Here is a 7102-nt window from a genome sequence, read left to right as displayed (position 1 = left end):
ACTGGTTTTCAGACCTTACTGAACATAAGATAGTTTATACTGAAGACAAACTCTATAAATGTGAAGAATGTGACAGTGCTTTTAATCAATTCTCAAACTTTACTAGACATAAGGAAATTCATACCGGAGAAAAACTCTACAAATGTGAAGAAAGTGGGAACACTTGTAGCCAGTCCTGAACTCTTACTAAACAAGATAATTCAATGGGAGAGAAACCCTACAAATGTGAAATGAATAATGTTATAACCATTCTTCAATTCTTAATAAACAATTTATACTGCAGAGAAACCCTGCAAACGTGAAGAATGTTGCAAAGCTTTTAACTGGTCCTCAAACCTTACTGAACATAAGATAATTCATAATGGAAACTAGCCCTACAAATGTGAAGAACGTGGCAAAACCTGTAACCATTTCTCACACTTTTCCACACATAAGATAATTCATACTGAAGAAAAACCCTACAAATGTGAAGAATGTAACAGAGTCTTTAAGTGATCTTCAACTCTTACTAAGCATAAGATAATTCATACAGAAGATACATTTTATAAATATGAAGAATATGACAAAAGCTTTAAAAACATTTCAACCTTTATTACACGTGAGATAATTTGTGCTGCAGAGAAATTCTACAAATGTGAAGAATGTGGCAAAGTTTTTAATAAGTTATCAAATCATACTAGAGATAAACTACAAATCCAAAAGATATGACAGTGCTCTTGAGAACACCTTAAACTTCTCTAAACATAAACCATAGTGTCAAGAAACCCTAGACGTCAGTAATGTCACAAAGCCTTTAAATGGTAGTCACATTTGATTGCAAGATAATTTATACTGGAGAAAACTCCTTAATGAAGAATGTGGCAAAACATTTAACCAATACACCTTATCACATAGGAAAGCATTTATACTTGAAAAAAAAGTACACCTATAAAGAATGTGGAAAAGCCATTAATATCTGCTCACATCTTAACATCACAGTTTATACTTAATAAAAACATTAAAAATGCAATTACTGTCGGAATATCTTTTAGAAAATACATGTCTTAGTATTTCTTTTGAGGACAAACATTACAAATATAAAGAGGGTTGTAGTACTATATATATATATATTTTTGCCTTGACAAACTTATTTTTCTTAACTTCGGTGGATACATAGTGTGTATATATATTTCTGCCATATATGGCATATTTTTGATACCAGGATAAAATATGTAATGATCACATCAGGGTAAATGAGAGATTCACCATCTTCAACATTTATTCTTTGAATTACAAGCAATCCAAATCTACACTTTTAATTATTTTGAAATGTACATTTAAATTGTTGTTTATTATAAGGTCATTTTTGTGGTCATAATAAAAATCATACAGGAATGTAAATAAAAATGTTACATATTTTTCTTTGAACATGTGGCCACTATGCCTGTAAACAGATACATATAGACTTTTAGTTTTGATTTACATATGGTTAAATATATACATATATCACTCTAAAGGTATTTAGGTGCAAGAAAATTATGAAGTAAGTGTGTTTGTGTAATTCTGAGTTTGTACCTATTTTCAGAAAAAAATATTAGAACAAAACAAATTATAATAAAGTGACTAATTTACTAGAAAACCAAAAACCTCAAAAATGTGGAAAGCAAATCTATACTCTCTGGTTTGTATTGAATTCATTATTGTAAAATCTTACATCTTATGGTTAAGAATCTCCCCTTGAAATTTCTTTGGTTTTACTTGGCTGGTACTCGTGCTAGACCCATACTTTTCTTCTTTCTTAGATATATTTTTTTGTTTTATAATTTATGAAGTATACATTATGTCATGGATTATAAGAATAATTTTTATGAAGTTTAGTAGTGTACACAAAACGATCTTTAGATGTAATTCCACAATTAGTGTATTAAGTTATATTTTATTTAGTTAGAAGATTCCATTTGTTTCTTTTACTTGGAGAACCCCATATAAGCTCACTTTTACTTACTTATTGTTCCTCTCCATTTTTAAAATTGTCATAAGTTAATTTATTTATTTACTGAGCAAATTTGTTCAGATAAGTACTAGGGAGGGTTCCATAAGTCAAGAGGATGTTTTTGTGTATAAATGCAGCAAGCAAATACGGCAGTGCTTGCTGTGTAGCAGATGCTTCGTGATAAGCCGTAAGTATTTCTTCTGGAGTTAGTTTGTAACTTTAAGTCAGAATGGAAAATATCAATGGAGAAGAAATTACATTGATTCTTCATGTTGAGAGGACATTTTTATTTCCAGGATGCAAAGCTCACTCTTGCTGAATTTAAAGACATATTCTGCTTCTTTATTTTTTTAATTATCTTCAGTTTTGTTTGTCTTACGTTCATTTCAAGGATGTATACATCACAGCTTTTCTCCTTTTTCTATGTTACAGCTACAGTTTTCTCACTTGTCTTCCTACCATGTTATTTTACATGGTACTTTGTAGGTTCTGCTGAGAAACTTGGTGGGTTTTTGGTTTTTTTGAGACAGAGTCTTGCTCTGTCACCCAGGCTGGAGTGCAGTGGCATGATCTCAGCTCACTGCAACCTCTGCCTCCTGGGTTCAAGCAATTCTCCTGCCTCAGCCTCCAAAGTAGCTGGGACTTACAGGCACGCACCACTATGCCCAGCTAACTTTTGTATTTTTAGTGGAGATGGGGTTTCACCGTATTGGCCAGGCTGGTCTCGAACTCCTGAACTTGTAATCTGCCCGCCTCGGCCTCCCAAAGTGCTGGGATTACAGGTATGAGTCACTGCGCCTGGCCAAAAGTTGGTATTTTTAATGTGCTTAAAAAAATGGTTTTGAGTGGAGAATTTGCTTACCAACATAACTTTGAGATTAGTTAATTAAAGTGAGAGGCATACACTGTCCACTTGTGAAAGAATTAAATCAGTTAGCATTGTTTTTCTTTGTTTGTAAAAGAAGAATCTTATTGAATTCTTACATAAAGTGTGGCAAGCATAAAATTTGTTACAAAATATATCTTAGAAATTATAAGAGAGTTGCCGGGTGCGGTGGCTCAAGCCTGTAATCCCAGCACTTTGGGAGGCCGAGACGGGTGGATCATGAGGTCAGGAGATCGAGACCATCCTGGCTAACACGGTGAAACCCCGTCTCTACTAAAAAATACAAAAAACTAGCCGGGTGAGGTGACAGGCGCCTGTAGTCCCAGCTACTCGGGAGGCTGAGGCAGGAGAATGGCCTAAACCCAGGAGGGGGAGCTTGCAGTGAGCTGAGATCCGGCCACTGCACTCCAGCCTGGGCGGCAGATCGAGACTCCGTCTCAAAAAAAATAAAAAATAAATTAAAAAAAGAAAAAAAAAAAAAACTTTTAGGGGCGGGGCAAAGATGGCCAACTAGAAGCAGTGGTGATCAGAGGCTCCCACCGAAAAGAACCATAATGGCCTGTGCATCCTGCACTGGCTCCTGAGGTATCCAAGTTCTCTCATCAGAACTGACCAGGCAGCTGGCATGGCCCAGGGAGAGGAAGAAAGAAGAGTGTGGTGCAGCCACCCACCTGACAGCCACACAGGGCAGGGGAGCCCCCATCCCCCGGCCAAGGGAGGCAGTGAATGAGTGTCCTACTTAGCTGACAAAACCATGCTTTTTCCATGGAACTGTGCAACCCACAGATTGAAAGGTTTCACTCGGGAACCCATGCCACCGGGGCCTAGGGTCCCAACCCCAGAGCTGTGCAGATTCTCAATAACCTCTCAGCTAAAATTGGTTTAAGCCTGCTGAGTTCCCGGCGGGGGGTGACCAGCACCACAGCTGTGGCTGCCTGCTGTCTAAGCCATTTGAGCTCCTTGGGGAGGGGCAGCAACCAGTACTGGGACTGATAGCTGTGTAACACACTAGGCAGCTATCTCTATAGCTCCTGGCGGAGCTTTTCCCCTGCTGGAGACAGGGATGCTGGACGGCTTGGTTCCAAGAGGTGTCCCCCACAGCCCAACACACTGACTGTGCCAGACTGCAGCTACAGCACCTCTTCAGGCCTGACTCTGACCCATCCCTCCTCACTTTGTGGGGCCACCCTGCAGGAACTCCAACAGCTTCAGCCAGGGGCTCAGGGACAGAACTCTGATCTCTCTGGGCTTGAGTCCCTAAGGGGAGAGGTGACCGCAGTCTCTGTGGACGAGCAGACTTAGCTTTTCCTCCTGCTAGTTCTAAGGAATCCAAGCAGCCCAGAGAAGTGGGTTTAACCCCAGTGAAGCATACCCCTCCACCAAGGGACAATAAAAGCGCTTCATTAAATGGGTCCTGTTCCTCGTGCCACCCAACTGGGTGAGATACTCCAACAGGGGTTGTCAGACACCGTATACAGCTGTGTTCCTACTGGCATCAGATTGGTGTTCCTTGAGGTCAGACATTCCAGAGGAAGCAGAAGGCATCCATCTTTGCTGTTATCCAGCCTCCTTGAGTATTATCTCCAGGTGCAGGAGTCAACCAGATAAATAGGGCCTAAAGTGAACCCCCAGCAAACCACAGCAACCATACAGAAGAGGGACCGGACCACTGAAAGAAAAGCAAACAGAAATGAACAACAGCAACAAAAAAGTCCCCACAAGAACCCCATCCAAGAGTCAGCAGCCTCAAAGATCGAAGCTAGACAAACTCATGAAGATGAGAAAGAATCAATGAAAAAAACGCTGAAGCCAGGTGCGGTGGCTCAAGCCTGTAATCCCAGCACTTTAGGAGGCCGAGTCGGGCGGATCATGAGGTCAGGAGATCGAGACCATCCTGGCTAACACGGTGAAACCCCGTCTCTACTAAAACTACAAAAAAATTAGCCGGGCATGGTAGCAGGCACCTGTAGTCCCAGCTACTCATGAAGCTGAGTCAGGAGAATTATGTGAACCTGGGAGGCGGAGCTTGCAGTGAGCCAAGATTGCGCCACTGCACTCCAGCTTGGGCGACAGAGCAAGACTCCGTCTCAAAAAAAAAAAAAAAAGTAAAAAAAAAACACTGAAAACACAAAAGGCAAGAGTGCCTTTTCTCCAAATGATTGCAATGCCTCTCCAGCAAGGGTGCAGAACTGGATAGAGAATAAAATAGACAAATTGACAGAAGTAGGCTTCAGAAGATGGGTAATAACAAACTCCACTGAGCTAAAAAGGAGCATATTCTAACTGAATGCAAAGAAGCTAAGAACCTTGATAAAAAGTTAGAGAGAGGAGCTGCTAACTAGAATAACCAGTTGAGAGAGAGTCTCACTGCACTTCACCCAGGCTGGAGTGCAGTGGCAGGATCTTGGTTCACTGCAACCTCCACCTCCTGGGTTCAAGCGATTCTGCTGCCTCAGCCTCTGGAGTAGCTGGGATTACAGGCACGTGCTACTATGACCAGCTAATTTTTCTATGTTTAGTAGAGACAGGTTTCATCATGTTGGCCAAGTTGGTTTTGATCTCTTGACCTCAGGTGATCCCCCCGCCTTGGCTTCCCAAAGTGCTGGGATTATAGGCGTGAGCCACTGTGTCCGGCCCTATTTTGTTAATTTTTTCAAAAAACAGCTCCTAGATTTATTGATTTTTTTTTTTTTTGGAGGGTTTTTCATTTCTTGGCTGGGCATGGTGGCTCACACCTGTAACCCCAGCAGTTTGGGAGGCCAAGGTGGGTGGATCACAAGGTCAGGAGTTCAAGACCAGCCTGGCCAACATGGTGAAACCCTATCTCTACTAAAAATCCAAAATTTAGCTGGAGTGGTGGCTCATGCCTGTACTCCTAGCTACTCAGGAGGTTGAGGCAGAAGAATCACTTGAACCTGGGAGGCAGAGGTTGCAGTGAGGCAAGATAGTGCCACTGTACTCCAATCTGGGTGACAGAGTGAGACTCTGTCTCAAAAAAATAAAAAATTTAAAAAAACTAAAACAAAACAAAACTGGCAAACGGAATCCAGCAGCACATCAAAAAACATCCACCAGGCCGGGCATGGTAACCCCACCACTTTGGGAGGTTGAGGCAGGCAGATCACCTGAGGACAGGAGTTCAAGACCAGCCTGACCAAAATGGAGAAACCCTGCCTCTACAAAATACAAAAAATTAGCCAGGTGTGGTGGTGTATGCCTGTAATCCCAGCTACTCGAGAGGCTGAGGCAAGAGAATCACTTGAACCCGGGAGGCAGAGGTTGTGGTGAGCCAAGATCACACCACTGCACTGGGCAACAAAAGCGAAACTTTGTCTTAAAAAACAACAAGAACAACAAAAAACTGATCCACCATGATCAATTTGGCTTCACCCCTGTGATGCAGGGCTGGTTCAACATATGCAAATCAATAATCAAAATTCATGACATAAACAGAACTAAAGACAAAAACCACATGATTATCTCAATAGATGCAGAAAAGGCCTTTGATAAAATTCAGCTTTCTTTCATGTTAAGAACTCTCAATAAACCAGGTGTTGAGGGAATATATCTCAAAATAATGAGAGCTTTTATGACAAAACCACAGTCAATGTCATATATTGAATGGGAAAATGCTGGAAGCATTCTCTGAAAAGGATGACAAGACAAGGATGCCCTTTCTCACCATTCCTATTGAACATAGTATTGGAAGTTATGGCCAGGGCAATCAGGCAGGGGAAAGAAATAGAGTACTCAAATAGAAAAAGAGGAAGTCAAATTGTCTGTTTGCAGATGACATTTAGAAAATTCCATCATCTCAGCCTAAAATTTCCTTAAGCTGATAAGTAACTTCAGCAAAGTCTCAGGATACAAAATCAATGTGCAAAAATCACAGGCATTCCTATAAGCCAACAGTAGACCGTCAGAGAGTCAAATCATAATAAACATCACAACTGCTACAAAAGAATAAAATATCTAAAATACAGCTAACAAAGAATGTGAAGGACCTCTTCAAGGAGAACTACAAACCACTGCTCAAGGAAGTAAGAGAGCACACAATCAAATGGAAAAACATCCCATCCTTATGGATAGAAGGAATCAACATCATGAAAATGGCCATACTGCCCAAAGTAATTTATGGACTCAATGTTATTCCCAAACTACCATTGACATTCTTCACAGAATTAGGAAAAAAAAACAACAAAAAACTTTAAATTGCATATGGAACCAAAAAAGAACCCATATAG

General features: G+C 40.6%; 1 pseudogene; it reads left to right on the top strand.

Moving 5' to 3' along the window:
* Positions 1-361: 361 nt before the first annotated feature.
* Positions 362-5476, top strand: LOC112617388 (annotated as a pseudogene).
* The last annotated feature ends 1626 nt before the right edge of the window (positions 5477-7102 follow it).

Source organism: Theropithecus gelada, unplaced genomic scaffold (genome assembly GCF_003255815.1).
Source record: "Theropithecus gelada isolate Dixy unplaced genomic scaffold, Tgel_1.0 HiC_scaffold_16142, whole genome shotgun sequence".
Taxonomy (NCBI): domain Eukaryota; kingdom Metazoa; phylum Chordata; class Mammalia; order Primates; family Cercopithecidae; genus Theropithecus; species Theropithecus gelada.
This window is presented reverse-complemented; position numbering and strand designations above follow the sequence as displayed.